Here is a 20,910-nt window from a genome sequence, read left to right as displayed (position 1 = left end):
AGTTTTGATGGACAGAGTTAGTTGATATACGTGTTGGTGGAAGGTAGCATGGAACTGGTGGAATAGCTAAGGTACATGCTCAAATTGGTCCGAACTTCATTACTATAAAAAGCCGACATTAAGTAACATTAAATACAAATTATATTTTTCCTACTGGTGCTATGTTGTACACTCTTTCATTCTATAGATTACGAAACAGTTCTGATGTAACCTAAGCTTAGATTGCCCAATTGAGGTATAACTCTTCTATTTAAATACATTTGTTTACAATTGTTCTTTGGTGTTAGAACACTCAAAACATTACATGGCCTTCCAAAGCTTAATCGTTCAAAGTGCTTCACTCTTCAAGTGGGACACAAGAGATCCCAACTACACACCTAACCTTTGCGGGTGTCCTATTATCTCCCCCCCCCCCCCCCCCCCCCCCCCCCGTGGATAAATTTTTTCAGTAGCAAAAATGACCCTTTTTTCTGATGTGGCAGAGAGCGTGAATACACCGCCCGGTGACGCGTGACAGCCTTCAAAGATCTGCATCTGACGTGTTTTGAACGCTAACTAATCTGCCACATATGATGCCATGTAGATAAAATTTGAACTCTCCATTTTTAGGCTACTTGATCTGCTTTTTCACCCTATTTAATATCCATCTCTATTTTTTTTTGTCAAAATAATATCCATTATAAACGAAAATCTGAACTGAAGAAAATCCACATATGATTCTGAACAACTTTCCACCATAAACAAAAATCTGAAGAAAAAAAAACAAAAAATCTGAAGAAAAAAAAACAAGGTTGAAAAATCTAATCTTGTTAAAGAAAATCTTATTGGAAGTTGCTTGTTTGGAGTTGCTACTTGCTGCTTGGTTGGAGTTGTTTAAGCACTAATTCTTTGAGTTGATTTGGGGAGAAAATTAAACTCCATTACTAGGAATTTGGAGAAAGCTATGAAGAACACCAAATGGGTTTCTTTAAATTCTTGATTGTTTGATTAAATTAATGGATGAAATTTGTTCTATTTGGTGTTAGGAAGCTTCCTTTCACATTTGGGTTTGTTTGGATTAGATTTGAGGAAGTTGGTGTGATTTTTTTTTTTTAACTCCTAATGAAGATGATGATGATGATGATGATGATGATGATAATAATGTTGATGAAGATGAAGGAAAATCGGGTATGGGTTTTCAAATCCTTAATAAAAATGGAGTATGGAAAATTGAGAGATTTTTTTTAAGAAGAAGAAGAGTATATGGATGGAGGAAGGGGGGAAATTAATAAAAAAATGGAGAAAAATTAAACACGTGGCACGTGGGCCAGGCGCCTGTGGAAAACCGCCATTTAATATTTGGGGGCTGGCAGATTGAACTGCCACATCAGCAAAAAAGGCATTTTGATACTGAAAAAATTTATCCAGTGGGGTAATAGGACCCCCGCAAAAATTAGGTGTGTAGTTAGGATTTTAGACAAACGTTGAGGGTATTTTGAGTATTTTCTCTGGGACACAACCTTTATATAGAACAAAGTTTATCCAGTCTGAAAATTAATGATAATTTATCGCGTGACTGAATGAGTGAAGCCACTAAATGAACTGTGGACTCCTTTTCTTCTTTCTTCTTCTTCTTCTCTTGAAGTCAACTATTGAGATCTGTTTAGCTTTTGAGGATTACTGGTATTCAGCCTCCCACCTATTTTGGAGCCCATCATAATTAACATGAATCATAAAGGTGCATATTATTTTTCATTGTGGTTGAATCAACTTGAAAGTCAACCTTCTTAATTAGCATCTACTTTAACCAAATGTTAGTTTAATAGTCTATTTGGCTAAGCTTTTGAAAAATTAAAAGTGCTTGTTTTAAAAAATTGAGGTGTTGGCTAAACATTTAGGGAAAAGATTATGCTTTATATTAGTAATACTAAAAGCTATTTTTCAACTGTAAAAGGTAACTTTTCTATAAAAGCACCTTTAAAATCTTTGTCAAGCACAAATTGAAACTCTACTATTTGTAAAAATACTTTTCAGATTGATTAATCAAACAAAAATTACTATGATAAAATACTTTTTTGAAATGCATTTTTGATAAAAATACACCTAAATTTTGCCATGTTAATCGTCTGATTACAAATTATTTGTGATTTTGTTTCACAAGATGCTACCATTTATAATAGTACTAGATACTGGAGCTCGTGCAAGCACGGGCGCGATATATGTTAATTATTTTATTTTTATTTTTATGCCATAATAAGACTTCTTTAACATATTTTATGATGTTTTTGGAAAGTTATATGTGGAAAAATAAAAGGTTTAGGAGCAAGAGTTCAATAATTTGTGTTATAGTATATTTTCTTTGTTTCAAGTTATGTGACCTTATTTTTTTTTTTTTTGAAGATATGTGCTAATAATCATTTTAAACTGTCATTTTAACCTTAACCACCATTTCAAAACTGATTGAATTTTAATTACTTTTTAAAATCAGTAAACATCATTTTAACGACCGTACCCCTAGACTAAAACGTGATAATCTTTAAAACTTCACATCTATGTACTTGGAATGTAGGAACTCCGAAAATGTTTCTGGAGTAGTATAATCTTTAAAACTTCACATATATGTATGGTAATTATATGTCTCTATTGTATGATATAACATGGACATATAATTATATGTGTGGTATAAGATACTCTTTGTATCTCTATTTTTACACGAACTATCATAATTATGTATTTACTAATAAATTATATTGGCTATTTTGAAGTTTTATAATTAGAAACTTAATACATTGGAAAATGCCTACTTATATTAGTTTATTTTCAGAATATTAAACATTGCAATAAGAACAGAGTAATTTATTTCGTAAACATATTTAATTAGTTTTACTACAATATTACAGTTAGTCCTGTTATCTAATTATACTTGTTTCTTCAGATATTATTCCTTATCCATCACAACTTTTAACCAGTTGTAACTTTTAAAAATTAAGTCTGTTAATAAAATATTTATTTCAAACTAAAAACTAATTTTATAAAATAATTCTAATCGGTGTTCTTCTACCTATTTAACATATTAACTATAGGTAGGATATATACTCACTGAAAAAGCTACGCAGAAAGAAAGAAGTAAAAGATGCAAATTCAGATTGTCAATTAAATATTTAAATGGTGCATAGGAGTCATTTGAGAAGTGTGCAAATAAAGCGTGTGGCTTCGAAATCCAAGGTGGACCCACACTTTCACTAAAGTCACCTAGTAGGCACTTAATTGTCCAAGATAGAAAAAGTACATACATAAAACAATTGAGTATAATATCTCTAAAAAAAATAATATGAACTATCAAAATTGCCCCTCTGTGCAAGTAGCATGTCGACGATCCACTTCTGAAACTCATGTTTCTAGTTATAATAAAATCTCGTGTTATGCACGGGCCCAAACACATGTAATAATATTGATAAATCAATGATTAAGTTTTTAACTAATTTTGAATTGATAATATAAATAGTTCTTATTTAGTAAGAAGTATAAATTTTGAGTGTGTGATTTTTGAATATTTTTAGAACTTGCAATTGTAAATATGTCACTATATTTGTATGCTTTATCCTTCTTTTTATCAAATTTCTCACTCAATTAAATAAATACTATTAATAATAAATTGAATAAAAAAGTAAAATCCTGACATATTAATACTTAAATAAATTCAACTGACCCACAATATTATAAAAGCAAACTGGTTAGTTCAAAAAGCTTGCATAGGACATTGAGGTGAGACCCAATGTTGTAGCAAGGACGGACGACTATCCTTGCCTAAAAAGGAGTAATGCTTGTTGACAACAGAAAGTAATAACTAAAAAAAAAAAGAAAAAAATTAAAAAAAAGGGGAACTGACCTTTAAAAATTAACACGTACAATAATCATTATTAAATTGAATAAAAATCTTGTCCCTTCCAATTAATAGGTGGGCTCTCTTTAATCGTAGTTGTCAAATCATAAATGCTTAGTCCAAACAAATGGAGAGAGCTCTCAGCCAAAAGAAAGGTATATGTTGGGCACTAGACGTACTATGTTGGGCAAATACACTATTGTCCATTCAAATTAATTGCCGACCGTCTTTAATTGTAGTTGTCATGTCATACTAATAAAGGTTGTAATTAGAGGTTTTGAGATCGAATTTTGGTAATGATTTTTTTTCTTTTTAGAGAATGCTTTAGTATTTAATAAATTTTACACAAAGTGATTTTAAATCAGTCAAGTGTTAAAGTGGGAATCGAACACCAAATAAAAGGTTTAAAAAGAGTTATCTCGTCATAAGCAAATAGAGAGCTACCGGCCCAAAGATTGGTGTATATAAACAAATAAATTAAACAAGAAGTGGACACTAGAAGTACTATGGTGGGAAAATTCACTCTTTTGCTATGTAATAGGAAAAAGTGAAATGGGTTTACCCGACATCTATGAGGAAATGATACCTAAAACACTCAAAATGTCAACCACAATGTCAGGTGGTACACATTACTGAAACAAGAACAGGGATTGGTGGAGATGATATTTTCTTATGTCATTTTATAGATAGTTGGATGCAAAGAAACTGTTTTTCGTTTAAATATCTTACGCGACCAATTAGCAATTAGAATAAGATATTACTGAAAAAGAAAAAAATAAGCTATATTACTAAATTGTGATATTTGTCCTTTAGCTTGTGTTACATGGCTCAACACATTTAACTTTCGATAAATTTTGGTCCCTTTATGTAGGAAAAAAGTTATATTTGGACTATTTTTAGAATATTACCTCCGTATGAAGTAATAATATAAGTTTAACATAATACATGTGTAATGAAAATGGAACGCATAATAATTCTGAAAATTTGTGAATATTCATATGCCCTAGATTGGTTACCCATCTTGTCAACTAGCAAATGTACAATGAAAGTAATATGGCACTCTCTCAGGTAATTTTGCCTTAAGCTTGGTTACACTAACTATCAACTAGCAAAGGAACAATGAAAGTAATATGACAATTTTCTAAGTAATTTGCCTTAATTGGTTAAACATCTCGTCAAATACCGAATAAAAGTAATATGAAACTCTCTTACGTAACTTTGTCTTAAGATATTGGCTATACATATTTTATCAACTAAAGAAGGTATAATGAAAGTAACATTGCACTTAGTGGCGGAGCCAGAAATTTTATTAAGGGGTGTCAATTTTTTTTTTTTTTTAAAAAAAGGCTAATGACTGAAGTCAAAAAAAATAAACATGTCGCCAACAGCGATCGAACACGCAACCTTGTTAGCCTAAACTTTTGACACCCCTCAACCACTCGGCTAAGCCCTCAACTTGTTACAAGATGTGTCAATAGTAATACATATATGTATAAAATCAGAATTTTACATACCTATACAACGTAATTTTCCGGCGAAGGGGTGTCGCTTGACACCCCTCGGGACCAGGTAGCTCCGCCCTTGATTGCACTCTCTTCAGTAATTTTGCATTAAGAATCTAGTTAACTAACAAATGCATAAAAATTAAATTGATATGGCAATGTTTAGGTATTTTTGTCTGAACAAGATTGGTTGCACATCTTATCAACTAATAAGTGTACAATTAAAGTAATAACGGCACTCTCTTAGGTTTTTTGCCTAATTAAGAAAATTGGTTACACATCTTGTCAACTAATGAATATAAAATGAAAGTAATATGGGACTGTATTTCCGGTAATTTTGGCTTAAGAGGTGCACATCTTGTCATCAACTAACGAATGTATAATGAGAAGTGATATGATACTTTCTTAGGTAATTTTTCCTTAAGAAGATTGGTTGCATATATTGTCAACTAACAAATGCATAACGAAAGTAATATTAAGTTGTTGGAATTTGTCAAAAGAGCTTAGACTATTAAGTTGTTGCTTAATTGAACTCGGAACATCAATTTTTTGTATAAACCAATTAATCAGAAAATATTTCCTATGTGAGCTCACATGTTGATACAAGACGCGAAGGAAAAAAAAAAAGAAGAAGAAGATTTACTTTAGGTATGTCCAACATAAAATCAATCAATTTATGATGAAGTCAGTAAAGATTACATGTTTTTTTAACATGTCAATGTATATTGTTGAAATTATGGTGCATTAAATTGTAAGAGGAGGGAGACATTTGTTCAAGTTGCTGTTGGATGCATGCGAGGGAATCAAGTCAAGCTGGGCTTCTTGTATACGGTAAAAATCGGATGTATGTTAAACCGGTGAGACCAAGGACCGAAGGAAACAATTAATCAGAACGTGCACGAAGGCTTCCATTCTGAACCGGAGGAACGCTCTGACCAAGGCCAGGGGAGGGCATCATTTGGTCCGGTTCTCTTCATGGCCGAGTTGGTCGTTGCCATCGGTCCGTTTGGTCGAGGCCGTTAGTCCGTCTTATCGTGGCCGGTGGTCCGGGAGATCTGTTGTGCGGTTGCCACACGTCGATAACGTCCTGCCATGTTCAACTGCTAATTGTACGGGTGTCGGGTCGTATGGTCAACCTAACCCAACCTAACCCAACTCAGAGCTTTTTCTTTATTATTTTATTTTCCTTTTTGTATGAAGCCCATAGGGCAATACTATAAATAGGGGGCCTTGTCCTCCTTTTAGGAGGTTGACTTCTTCATTTTCAAGAACTCTTGTAATAGCAAAAACTATATAAAATTTCTCTCCAATAGCTGGTTTTGATCCTCAGTTGCTGCGTTCATCTCTCACATTTCATAAATCAAATAACGCTCATATATTAGTAAATATACGAGTCTATAGCAAACCATTGGTTATCAGTCGCTTCTTTATAGCATACTCATACATTTCTTTTCTCTATCAAATAAATTCAAGATATAACCACATATCCTATACCTCATCAACAAATTTAATTGATTATCCAAATCCGGGGTAAACAGTTTGGCGCCCACCGTGGGGCTAGGATAATAGTGGTCTTTTATCTTGATCTCTACCTTACCCATCAAAATCAAAAACACCTTCTGTTCGTCTCTGAAAAAACAGAGTAAATGGCTGACAATGGGCAATCTGGTCACATCAACAACAACGAGATCGTGGCCGAAAATGAAGGCAGCGGGCCACGAGGATTGCCAAACCCTGCTGACCCAAACCCCATTAATTCGAGGGAGAGCCTCAACCGTCAAAACACCGTGGACCAGGAGAATGCCACCTTACCGGCCACTGATCCTCTAAATACCTACAATTCTGTTACTTTGTCCCAGGTACAAGGCCAGAAAGAACCGAGTACACCTAATCACAATATCGACTTACGTTTAATCTTTGAAATGTTGCAAAAGCAGAGAGCAGCAATTGCCGAGCAAAAGATCGCAATTGCCCAGTTGCAAACCCGAGGGGATATAACGACCCCGGAGAAGACGAGCGGTGTTTCTGAACCCAGAAGGGATGAGGCACGGGTTATTGAGAGCAATGGATCCGGAGCTGGCTCCTCCACCGAGGTTCTAAAAATGCTCGAAACTTTGGCAAAGCGGTTAGACTTGACCGAAAAGAGGGTCGAAACATACAACTCTCGGGTGGATCAAATCCCGGGGGCTCCGCCTTTACTGAAGGGGCCAGATTCGAAGAGGTACATCCAAAGGCCTTTTCCTTCGAGTGTAGCCTCGAAATTAATCCCGAAGAGGTTTAAAATGCCGGATAACCAGAAATATAACGGCACAACGGACCCACACGAATACGTGACCTCATACACATGCGCCATAAAAGGCAATGATATGGAGGAGGACGAAATTGAATCGGTATTGCTGAAAAAGTTTGGGAAAACTTTGTCAAAAAGAGCATTGACATGGTACGACCATCTACCCGACCATTCGATCACCTCTTTCGAAATGCTCGCCGATGTCTTCATCAAAGCTCATGCCGGTGCCAAAAAGGTGCAGGCTCGTAAGGCTGATATTTTCCGTATAACCCAAAGAGATGACGAGTTACTGCGTGAATTCGTCAACCGATTCCAAAGGGAACGGATGGAATTCCCCCCGGTTCCAGAAGAATGGGTTGCACAAGCTTTCACAAAGGGACTCAATGTTTAGAGCTCAACAACTTCGTTCAAATTAAAGGAAATCTTGATGGAGTATGAGGCTGTGACATGGGTTGATGTCCATAACCGATACGAGTCGAAGATTCGGGTGGAGGATGATCAATTCGAGCTTCCCCCAGGGCCAGTAAATGTGAATAAGAGTTTTGAGAGACCAAAGAAAGGTTACGAAACGAAGGTCGGACACACTCCAATTCGGAGAAGCCAAGCTTTAGGTCGGAGAAATCAAGGGTTAGCCCAAGCCGTTTCTCTGGTCGGGGTAATAAACGGGTCGAGCGCCCGTCGAACAGTCGGGTCTCTCATTCAGGAGCGATGCCGGAAGCTCTGCCGGAAACAAGGACGTACTAAAGATATCGGAGTATAACTTCAACGTCAGTACCCCGGGCCTCATCTCGGCTATTGGTCGGGTCCCGGATGTATGATGGCAAAGACCTCTAAAGTTGGATCCGACCCAAGCATGGTGTGCGAATACCACGGAACCCATGGTCACAAGACCGAGGATTGTCGCTAGCTAAGAGAGGAGGTAGCTCGGTTACTGAAGAATGGTCATCTCCGAGAACTGTTGAGTGAACGAGCCAAAAGTCACTACAAGGAAAGGGAGGCTCATCGAAGGCCGAGCCAATAGAACCCCAGCATATAATTAACATGATAGTTGGGGGTACCGATGCCCCACGAGGGCCGGTGATGAAACGGGCCAAGGTTTCTGTTGTTCGCGAAAAGCGCAGCCGGAGGCCGAAAACTGACCGACACAGAGGGCATCATTCAACCGCACAATGATGCATTGGTAATTTCTGTACTTATCTTCAAAACTCGGGTTAAAAGTATTTTGATTGACTCAAGTAGTTCGGCCAACATCATCTTGTGGAGAGTGGTCGAACAGCTAGGGCTGCTCGACCAGATCGTACCGGTAGCCCGGGTACTCAGCGGGTTCAACATGGCGAGCGAAACAACAAAGGGGGAGATCTCATTGCCTGTGAGCATCGGTGGCACTATCCAGCAAACGGTGTTCTATGTAATTGAAGGGGACGTGAAGTATAATGCATTGCTGGGTAGACCTTGGATACATAGCATGAGGGTCGTGCCCTCAACATTGCATCAGCTGCTAAAATTCCCAACCCCGGAAGGGATAAAAACCATCTGAGGTGAACAACCCGCTACAAGGGAGATGTTCGCGGTCGAGGAAACAATGCCTCAGCCCAAAGAATCGGTTCAGCAGGAAGAAGATCTAACCGGAGGAGAGGACACAAAATAGAAATCAAAGCACATCGAGTTGGACCCGGGGTGCGAAGAGTATAATTTCGATGTACGCAGATCATTTGTCATGCCGGATGACTCGGATGCAACCAAGTCGACAGTAGAGGAGCTGGAACAGATCATCCTGTTCGAATACCTACCAGACAAAAAGGTATACCTGGGCACGGGGTTAACCTCGGAGCTCAGGAACAAGTTAATCGAATTTCTTCGAGCTAACACAGATTGCTTCGCATGGTCCCATATAGATATGACAGGTATATCACCGGAAGTAGCAACTCACAAGCTCAGCTTAGACAGGAAGTTTCCCCCGATGAAGCAGAAGAGAAGGCCCATGGCAGAAGCAAAACACGCCTTCGTAAAGGACGAGGTAACAAAGCTTTTAAAAATAGATTCTATCCGGGAGGTAAAGTACTCGGACTGGCTAGCTAAGGTGGTAGTGGTGCCCAAGAAAGGTAATAAATTTCGAATGTGTGTTGGTTACAAGGATTTAAATAAGGCAGCCCGAAGGATTCATTTTCGTTGCCTCACATCGATAGAATGATCGATGCTACGGCCGGGCATGAGATGTTGAGTTTTCTCGATGCTTACTCCGGATATAACCAAATTCGGATGCACCCGGAGGATTAAGAGAAAACTTCCTTCATTACCCAATATGGGACTTACTGTTATAATGTCATGCCTTTTGGACTAAAAAATGCCGGTGCAACTTACGAACGCCTAGTTAATGAGATGTTCGAAGAAATAATAGGGAAAACAATAGAAGTTTATATTGACGACATAGTGGTCAAGTCCCTGGAAATAGAGGACCATTTAAAACATTTGCAAGAAACCTTCGACGTACTCCGCAGGTACAACATGAAGCTCAACCAGGAAAAATGTGCCTTCGGGGTAAGGTCCGGAAAATTTCTGGGTTTCATGGTGTCAAATCGGGGGATCGAAATCAACCTAGAAAATATCAAGACCATCGAGGATATCGAGGTAGTGAATAATGTAAAGGGGGTACAGAGGCTCACCGGAAGGAGAGCAACATTGAGTCGTTTCATAGCGAGGTCCACGGATAAGAGTCACCATTTCTTCTCCTTACTAAGGAATAAGAACGACTTCGTTTGGACACCGGAGTGCCAAAGAGCTTTGCAAGAATTGAAGAGGTACTTTTCTAGTCCCCCGCTGTTGCACACGCCCAAGGCGGACGAGCCGCTTTTTCTCTACCTTGCTGTCTCCGAGGTAGCGGTGAGTGGAGTTTTGGTCCGAGAATAATCAAATACGCAATTCCCTATCTATTTTGTAAGAGAACTTTGGGAGATACGGAGACCCGTTATCCCCACTTAGAAAAGTTGGCACTGGCACTGGTGAGTGCTTCTAGAAAGTTCAAGCCCTACTTTCAATGCCATCCAATATGTGTAGTGACTACTTATCCACTGAAAAACATCATGCATAAACCAGAATTGTCGGGTAGACTAACTAAATGGGCCGTCGAAATTAGCGGATACGATATCGAGTACAAACCTCGAACGACCATCAAGTCCCAGATCTTGGCAGATTTTTTTGGCAGACTTCACCCCGGCTATGGTCCCCAAGGTTGAGAAAGATCTTCTCCTAACCTTGGGGAAATCCTCAGGTATTTGGTCGCTACATACAGACGGAGCCTCGAACCTCAAAGGTTCCGGGCTAGGAATTGTCCTTAGACCGCCGACCGGGGATGCCGTTAGTCAATCCATTAGAACTATTAAATTGACTAACAATGAAGCCAAGTATGAGGCTATGATTGCAGGTTTGGAATTGGCCCGGAGTATAGGTGCCGAGATAATCGAAGCAAAATGCGATTCTCTCTTGGTCGTAAACAAGGTGAACGACGTCTTTGAAGTCAAGGACGAATGGATGCAGAGGTATCTGAAAAAAATCCAAGTGATACTACACCGGTTTAAAGAATGGACGATGCAGCATATACCGAGGGAGCAGAACAGCGAAGCTGATGCATTGGCAAATTTGGGATCCTCGGTCGAAGGGGAAGAAATCAACCCCGGGACTACAGAGCACTTGTTGAACACGGCGATAGAAAACAGACATGCGTGATGTAAAGCTCCCGAATGGGTCTAACTTGGGATTGGTGCAACAAATATATCGACTACTTGCGTGATGTAAAGCTCCCGAATGATCCAAAAGAATCTCGGTAATTAAGGACAAAAGCAGCGCGTTTCTGCTTGGTAGATGGCTAATTGTATCGACGGTCTTTCTTCGGACCCCTGGCCAAGTGTTTGGGTCCCGGAGAAACGGAGTATGTGATGAGAGAGGTGCACGAAGGAACCTGCGGAAATCACTCCGATGCTGATGCTCTGGTCCAAAAAATCATCAGAGCCGGTTACTATTGGAACCGGATGGAGGAAGATTCGAGAAATTTTGTCCGAAAATGTGACGGGTGTTAGAGACATGCTCCGATGATTCACCAGCCCGGGGAGTTGCTGCATTCAGTGGTTTCACCTTGGCCTTTCATGAAGTGGGGAATGGACATTGTTGGTCCGTTACTATGAGTATCAGGTAAAGACCCTTTTATTCTGTTTATGACTGATTATTTCTCTAAGTGGGTTAAAGCGCAGGCCTTTAAAAAAATCAGAGAGAAAGAAGTCATTGAATTCATATGAGACCACATCATCTGTCGCTTCGGCATCCCTGCTGATATAACTTGTGATAACGGGCCCTAATTCGTGGGTGGTAAAGTCAGCGATTTCCTAGAAGGGTTGAAGGTCAATAAAATCGTGTCAACTCTGTATCACCCATGTGCGAACGGACAGGCGGAATCCACGAACAAGATAATAATCCAAAATCTGAGGAAAAGATTTGAAGCATCAAAGGATCATTGGAAGGAAATATTACCGGATGTGTTATGGGCTTGCAGGAAACTCCTTTCTCGAAATCAAGCACGTAGGAAACTCCTTTCTCGAAATCAAGCACGTAGGAAACTCCTTTCTCTTTGGTCTACGGGGCTGAAGCCCTCACCCCCGTGGAAGTTGGTGAGCCGACCTTTCGGTTCAGATATACGACCGAGGAGTCAAACGAGGAGGCCATGGCCATAAAACTCGACCTTACGGACGAACGTCGCGAAAACGCGTTGGTCCGTATTGCAGCCCAGAAGCAGAAAGTGGAAAGGTACTACAATCGGAGAGCCAGTTTTTGTCATTTCCAAGTTGGGGACTTGGTGCTTCGAAAACTTACCGTGAACACCAAGAATCCCAACGAAGGAAAACTAGGTCTGAACTGGGAAGGACCGTACAAGATAACTGAGGTAACGGGCAAGGGATCATACTAGTTGGAGTCCATGGACGGGTAACGGTTGAGCAATAACTGGAATGTGGCTCATCTGAAAAGATACTACTGCTAAGGTATGAACTCCTCATGTTTTTCTATTGTGACTTCGCTTTTTGCAAGAAGTCGAGTACCGGGCAAAGAAAAGAACGTAAATCTTAAAACACGTGTTGCACTCTTTTCCTTAGTACGTTTTTGTCTCGAAATGGTTTTTCCGATAAGGTTTTTAATGAGGCAACAAGTACAACGTGTTACTCGACAAAGACGAAGACAGATGCCCGAAAAATTGAGGTCACGCCTAACGAGTGGGGACTTAATAGCACTCACCCGATCTTGCAGCTCGATAAGAGCTAGAGGACTATCACAACCACTCTAATGTTTATTCTGGTTAGCCAAAACCGGAGGTCACGTTCAATAAAACAGAACCGGACCTTCAATATAAGGTTCCGATGTAAGGACCAAATGATCAAAATGAATCGTGTCTGCAATATTTTCTATGGCAAAACAAAGAACCGGACCTTCTGCACTAGGTTCCGATGTAAGGACCAAATGATCAGAATGAATCGTGTCCAATTAATATTTACTACGGCAAAGGCAGGAGGAAAAAACTCATTCTCATGTATATATACAATGCAAAAACTATCGAATGTTTGGATAACATTCTCGAGATGTTTTATTTGTAAAGCACCTTAATCCGATGGTTACAACTGTATTTCGGCATTACTTCATTCATATACCCGTTACGGAGGACCTCAGTTGTAACTCGACAAAGGCAGCAGAGGTCATAGTGAACCGAGCCAAAATCATTAATCCCACGATTAATGATTTCCTAGAAGGGTTGAAGATCAAGAAAATCATGTCAACTCCGTATCACCCGTGTGCGAACTGACATGAGGAATCCACGAACAAGACAATAATCCAAAAAATGAGGAAAAGACTTGAAGTATCAAAGTATCATTGGAAGGAAATATTATCGGAGGTGTTATGGGCTTACAGAACCACCTCGAAATCAAACACGAAGGAAACTCCTTTCTCGTTGGTCTACGGGGCTGAAGCCCTCATCCCCGTGGAAGTTGGTGAGCCGACCCTCTGGTTCAGATATACGACCGAGGAGTCAAACGAGGAGGCCATGGCCGTAAAACTCGACCTTACGAACGAACTTCGCCAAAATGCGTTGGTCCGTATTGCAGCCCAGAAGCAGAGAGTGCAAAGGTACTACAATCGGAGAACTAATTTTCGTCATTTCCAAGTTGGGGACTTGGTGCTTCGAAAAGTTACCTTGAACACCAAGAATCGCAACAAAGGAAAACTAGTTCCGAACTGGGAATGATCGTACAAGATAACCGAGGTAACGGGCAAAGGATCGTACCATTTGGAGTCCATGGACGATCAGCGGTTGCGCAATAACTGGAATGTGGCTCATTTGAAAAGTTACCACTGCTAAGGTATGAACTCCCCATGTTTTTCTATTTTGACTTCTCTTTTTGCAGGAAGTTGAGTACCGGGCAAAGAAAAGAACCTAAATCTTAAAACACGTGTTGCACTCTTTTCCTTAGTACGGTTTTGCCCTGAAAAGGGGTTTCCGATAAGGTTTTTAATGAGGTAACAAATACAACGTGTTACTCGACAAAGATGAAGACAGACGCCCGGAAACTTGGGGTCACACCCAACAAGTGGGGACTTAATAGCACTCACCCGATCTTGCAGCTCGGATAAGAGCTAGGAGACTATCACACCCACTCCGAGGTTTACCCCGATTAGCCAAAGCCGGAGGTCACGTTCAATAAAACAGAACCGTACCTTTAATATAAGGTTCCGAGTAAGGACCAAACGATCAAAATGAATCGTGTCCGCAACATTTGCTACGGCAAGACAAAGAATCGGACATTCTACACTAGGTTCCGATGTAAGGACCAAATGTTCAGAATGAATCGTGTCCATTTAGTATTTGCTACGGCAAAGGCAGGAGGAAAACGCTCATTCTCATGTATATAAATACTTGAATGCAAAAACTATCGAAAGTTTGGATAGTATTCTCGAGATGTCTTACTGGTAAAACACCTTACCCCGATGGTTACAACTGTATTTCCACATTACTTCATTCATATACCCGATACCGGGAACCTCGGTCAAAATTTGACAAAGGCAGCAAAGGTCATAGTGAACCGAGCCAAAATCATTAATCCCACAAATGGGGACTTTTTTACATCAAAGTTCAGCTAAGGCTGAGATTCAGGTGTTCAAAAAATACCGGCCCTAAAAGATATTCCGACCCTAAAAATGCCCAACGTGATTCAGAGAGTCCGAATTCACAAAGCTGAAAGATAAGTCCCACGGGCAAAAACTCAATAGATTCCCAGACAAAATGTACCGGATGAAGTAAGCAGCCGATATTCAGGCATAGTCAGAAATAATGATTCTTTAAAGCAGATCGACAATTCGGTCGAAAGTCACAACAAACATTAGAACAAAGGCAAAGAGTCAAGGAAAATACATGTTATATTTATATGATGGATTTTACATCAGGGATTCCTACAAAGGTAAAAATAAAAAACAAAAGGGCTAAGTACAGGCCCTAATCTACCCGGAATGGCTGGAGCCGAAGTGTTCGGGTACTGTCCTCTTAGAGTCGGAGGAGTCATCCCTGAGAGCACCCTTAGCCTCTTTCTCTATTCTTTGGCCTCGAGGATAAGGGCCGGAAGATCCGTGAAGCCATGCTCAGCTTGCTCAAGGGTGATCTTCCGAGACTTTCATTTTTCGTACTCGGCAGCAATAGTGGCATGAGCCTCGGCGGCCTCCACGCTCTTCAGAGCTTCCTCCAAATCGGCCTCAGCCTGGGCTAACTTTTCCCCCATAACATCCTTAGCCTCCCCGAGGACATCTTGCATGTGGATGGCCGACTCACGCTCGGCCTTGAGGGCGTCGTTAGCATCGGTCGTATTCTTAAGCTCGATTTTTTTAAGAGCATCACATATCTGGGCGCTCTTCTCCGCTTTCTCCTCGAGAACCCTCATACTCTCTTTATCCCGGGCACTTTCAAATTCGAGCAGCCTATGCCTCTCGGCCATGCTCGAAGCCGCAGACTTGATAGTGTCTAACTCCTCCCGGAGTTGAGAAATGGCGGTTTCGAGCTCACCGAGTTCTGAAGAGAGGCGAGTGTTGTCTCGGCTAAGGCCAATCTTGTCTGCTTCGAGACTTCGGTTATATTCGGCCATCGCGGCCAGCTCACCTTTTAACTGTCATTTTTCGGCCTTTGTCGCATCGAGCTCGGGCCTGAGGTTGGAAAGAGCAACTGCTCGGTTCAACTCCTCCTTTTCCCGGCCCTGGGCATCCAGTTGGCCCTTGAGATCGTCCACCTCTTGTTGGGCACGGACGAAGGCCTCGCATAATGACCGTGACATCAGCATGACAAAGGGACGAACTAAAGGACGGACCGTAACCTGTGTTACGGTCCGTAACGACGCCGTGTAAGGGTGTTTTTTGTCTAGAAACTTGACGCGATTTTTGTCCCTATAAATACTTAAAGTAGGGTTTTTTTATTTCAGAATCCAGATTTCTTTTGGGAGCATTAACTCTAGGTCTTAAATGTTAGAAGTGGTTTGAGCATTCAAGGCAACAACTTCACTTTCATTCCATATTGTATTCGCATCGTAAGTATATTATGTTAACTTGTAAGCTTTCTTTGTTAGCCAAAATTATGAGTATCTAATTTCAACGCTAAAGTTGTGGGTCCCATGATGGATATTATGTGAATGGGTTTCTACTATTGATATATGCATAATGGTTGTTATTATTTATTTTATCTTTGTGCGTTAGCGTTGGGTAATGATTGCAAGCATTAGCCGAAGCCATTATATTAACTTTTCTTAGGAAAGAGAGTTAATATTGGTAAGATTAAATAACAATGACTCGAGGCGTTAACCCTCGTTTAATAGACGAACTTAGGAATAAGAACAAGTCTAAATTGGCATTATTGGTCGCTCTTCAACTGCAACTCTTTTATATTCGGAAGAATCATAAAGAGGAAATACTGCTTAACTGTTAGGAAACATTAGGAAGTCCTTAAGAGATCAAGTGCATATTCTTAGAACAACCATTAGAAATATATCACATTGAAACCTGAAGCATAATATCTAATCAAGTTGGGGAACACAACTTAGTCTCTCTCTAGCATTAATTACATTTCAAGTTAAAGTATTCAATTACGTTATTCAACAAACATTTCAAACTATCTGAAATAGGATTAAAGTCTTCAAAGACTAGTATCGCATATGATTATTAACCTTTTCTCTCCATATTCCCTGTGGGATTCGACCCCAACCTTGCTTGGGTTACTATATTTGACAACGTTCGCTTTATGCCATTAATAGGTGTAATTTGAGCGTATCAAATTTTGGCGTCGTTGCCGGGGAATACGGTTTAGAAATTACTAATTGTTGTGTACTCTTCTTTAAAACCTTTTCTATTCCATCACACTTTGTTTGCTGTTTTAGTGAACTAGGTGAACATGGCAGGAAGACCCAATCGCAATCAAGGAAACCAAGGGGGACTCCAAGTTAACCCTCCTACACCAGAAGAGGGGGAGGATGAGAATGTATTTCCAGAATTCATCAACGAAGCTGATTATGCTTCCACTGTGGTTCCTCCTAGAACGAGAAATGCTAAATTCAAAATTGATAGTTCTATCTATCAGCTATTGAAACTTGAAGGCTATTTCTGCAATTCTTCGGAGGATTGTCCACTCCGACACCTGAAGAACTTCCTGCATTTATGTTCTCAACAATCCCAAGGTGTTGTTCCTGTTGATGCACTGCGGTTACGGGTCTTCAAATATTCCTTGGCTGGCCAAGCAAGGGAATGGTATGAAAATCTCCACAGCAATACTATTCATACCTGGAATGAGTTAGCCAATATATTCTTGAAAAAGTGGTTCCCACCAAGCAAAAAGACTGAGCTTCGGGACAAGATCTTTGAGTTCAAACAACTTCCGGGGGAACAATTATATGTAGCATGGGAGCGTTTCAAATGCTATATAGCTCAATCTCCGACTCATGGATTTCCGGATGCTATCCTCACCGAAAATTTCTACAAGGGGTTAGATACCATGAATCAAATTGCTGTCAACACTGCAGTTGGGGGATGCTTCATGGACAAATCATTTGTCAACATCACCAGATTGCTCGATAAGCTTACCACCCACAATCAAGCTTGGCACTCGAGTGATAGTGAAGTCTTGTCATATGGTATTCCCTCTGCTTCCGCGGTGGCCAAAGAAAATCATGAGCGAGATCATGCCTTCGCTCAATTGCAAACCACAGTGAATTTATTATCGAAGAGGCTTACGGAGAAAGAAGCCAAAGGTGTTAATGTTGTCGAGGAGATGCCACCTCATGCTCCCGGAATGTACCAAGTCTCTGAAGAAGCTTATCTAGAGGGGAATCCACAATATGAAGATGCGAATTGTGTTAACAACTCGCAAGGGGGTTCTCAACGATAAAATTATCAAGGTCCCGGTAATCACCCGTGGCAAAAGCCTCAACTACAATTTCAAGGGAAGAATTATGGCAGAAATGATCAGGGCAATCCAAATCAAGGGAATTACAACAACAATAATTATGGCAACAAGAGCTCGAACCCCTACATTCCACCTAGGGGGCAAGCATCCAATTCCCAACAATGGAGAGATAATTCAGCTAGCAACTCTGTTGGTAACACGGCTAATGATTCCGCGGAACTCTAAGGTATGATGCAAAAAATGCTAATGAATTAGGACAGAACAGAGAGCAAAAGCAAGAGAATGTCTCAGGTTCAACTATCTCATTCAGCTTCCATTCAGAAGCTGGAACCGCAATTCAGAGACCTTTCCCGAGAAGTGCATACTCCTCAACCTGGACAACTACCAAGTGATACAGTTCCAAATCCAAAATGTAGTGGAGTAAACTCTATGGAGCATGCAGTTGCTATTAGCACCAGAAGTGGAAAAATACTTCAAGGTGCTAATAAAAAGGTTATTGATCTTGAGCAAATTGTTGAAGAAGAAGCGCAACCTGATATATCTGATGATATTGAGGAGGAAGTCCCTATTATAGCAGAAGAGAAGCAGAACCTTGATGATCTCAAGGCATAAGGAGAAAAACAGGAAAAGGGGAAGGCAAAACTTTCTTGCGCCTTCGCCCTTTGAGCCAATTGTTCAAATCTTCACCGCCTTTTTCTCAAAGGATAGTGAGAAAAACAGAAGATGACAAGTGCTTGCGATTTTATGATCAACTAAAGAAGTTGACGATGAACATTCCTTTCATGGACGCTGTCCAAGAAATGCCTGGCTTTGTTAAGTATTTGAAGGATCTCTTAAAAAATAAGAAGAAGCCATTGAAACACGACACTGTGGGTATCAGTCACCGCGTTAGTGCTATTCTTTCCAAGACCACAGTGCAAAAGAGGGAAGATCCGGGAGCATTCACAATTCCATGCACCATAGGGCAGCAAGATTTTGCCAGGGCTTTGTGTGATAACGGGGCTAGCATAAATCTTATACCCCTGTAAATTTTCAAGAGATCGGGATTAGCTATGCCAAGGCCAACTACCATGACGTTGTCGATGACTGACATATCGATAAAAAGGCCTGTGGGGGTAGTTGATTATGTGCTTGTTCAAATCGGGGAACTCCTACTGCCGGCAGATTTCGTGATTCTTGATTGTGCTATTGATCAGGAAATTCCTATTATTCTGGGAAGACCTTTCCTTTGCGACTTGGAGGGCTCTTATGGATTCTGAGAAGCACAAGATCAAGTTCCGGGTGAACGATGAGGAGGTGACTTTTCACGCTAGCAAAGGAATGAAATTACCTAGTCCTTATCAAAGTATTTCAGTCATAAATTCTGTTGATGAGGTGGATGAATCAGTGGAATTTAAAATGGAGGAAGAATGCATGAGCGAAGCATTATTGGCCATTTTGGTGAATTTTGATGCCGAACAAATGGAGAGATATATTGAGACAGTGAATTCACTCACCGGTTTGGGGTCTTTTCTTATGAGCCCAAGAAACTGTCTCTTGATTTAGAGAAACGAACAACTCCTCCAGCAAAACCATCAATTATTGAGCCACCGAAGTTGGAACTCAAGAAACTTCCATCCCATCTTAAATATGTGTTTCTTGAAGCAAATGCCACCCTCCCAGTTACTGTGTCGTTGCTTCTGAATTAAATCCAAGTTCAAAGACTCATCGCAGTCTTGAGAAAGTATTTAAGAGCTTTGGTTTGGACTATTACAGACATCCGGGGGATTCCCTCTTGAATTTGTGAGCATCGAATACAGTTGGAGGAGGAAAGTTCGCCAAGTGTTGAGCATCAGAGAAGATTAAATCCACCGATGCAAGAGGTGGTGAAGAAGGAGATTTTTAAGTGGCTAGATGCGGGGGTGGTTTACCCTATTGCCAACAGTCTATGGGTAAGCCCGGTCCAGTGTGTGCCGAAGAAAGGGGGCATCACTGTTTTTCCTAACTCTAAAAATGAGTTGATTCCAACGAGAACTGTCACTGGTTGGAGACTGTGTATGGACTACCGGAAGCTGAATTCCGCATCTTGCAAGGATCACTTCCCTATGCCTTTTATTGATCAAATGCTTGATCGGCTAGCTGGAAGGTCTTATTATTGTTTCTTGGATGGGTACTCAGGGTACAACCAAATCAACATCGCATTGTTAGACCAAGAAAAGACTACTTTCACTTGTCCCTATGAGACATTCGCTTTCAGCCGGATGCCATTTGGTCTTTGCAATGCCCCAACTACCTTCCAACGATGCATGATGTTCATATTTTCTGACATGGTTGAAAATTTTCTTGAAGTCTTCATGTATGACTTCTCTGTGGTGGGAGATTCATTCGATGAATGTTTGGACCATCTTGATTGGGTGCTACAAAGGTGTGAGGAGATAAAACTCGTGCTTAACTGGGAGAAGTGTCATTTTATGGTAAATGAGGGCATTGTCCTTGGCCATAAGATTTCAGAAAGAGGGATTGAGGTCGATCAAGCCAAAATCGATGTGATTTCACAACTCCCTCCACCCATTTCAGAAAAAGGAGTTCGGAGTTTCTTGGGACACGCCGAATTCTATATAAGGTTTATCAAAGACTTCTCCAAAATTGCAAACCCAATGTGCAAACTCTTGGAAAAAAAGTGTAAATTCAATTTTGATGAGAAGTGCATCAAGGCTTTCGACGAGTTGAAGCTGAAGTTAACCTCTGCACCTATTGTTGTGTCCCCAGATTGGTCACTGCCCTTTGAATTAATGTGTGACACCAGTGGTCT

The 20,910-nt window shown here is 40.5% G+C and overlaps 1 non-coding gene across 1 annotated transcript; it reads right to left on the bottom strand.

Moving 5' to 3' along the window:
• Positions 1–17,555: 17,555 nt before the first annotated feature.
• LOC132642989 (small nucleolar RNA R71) lies at positions 17,556–17,662 on the bottom strand. Its single transcript, XR_009583455.1, has one exon. It is a non-coding gene; the product is annotated as a small nucleolar RNA R71 (small nucleolar RNA).
• Between the last annotated feature and the right edge of the window lie 3,248 nt (positions 17,663–20,910).

Source organism: Lycium barbarum, chromosome 5 (assembly GCF_019175385.1).
Source record: "Lycium barbarum isolate Lr01 chromosome 5, ASM1917538v2, whole genome shotgun sequence".
NCBI lineage: Eukaryota > Viridiplantae > Streptophyta > Magnoliopsida > Solanales > Solanaceae > Lycium > Lycium barbarum.
The sequence above is the reverse complement of the archived record's forward strand: the minus strand, read 5'-3'. Positions and strand labels throughout refer to the sequence as shown.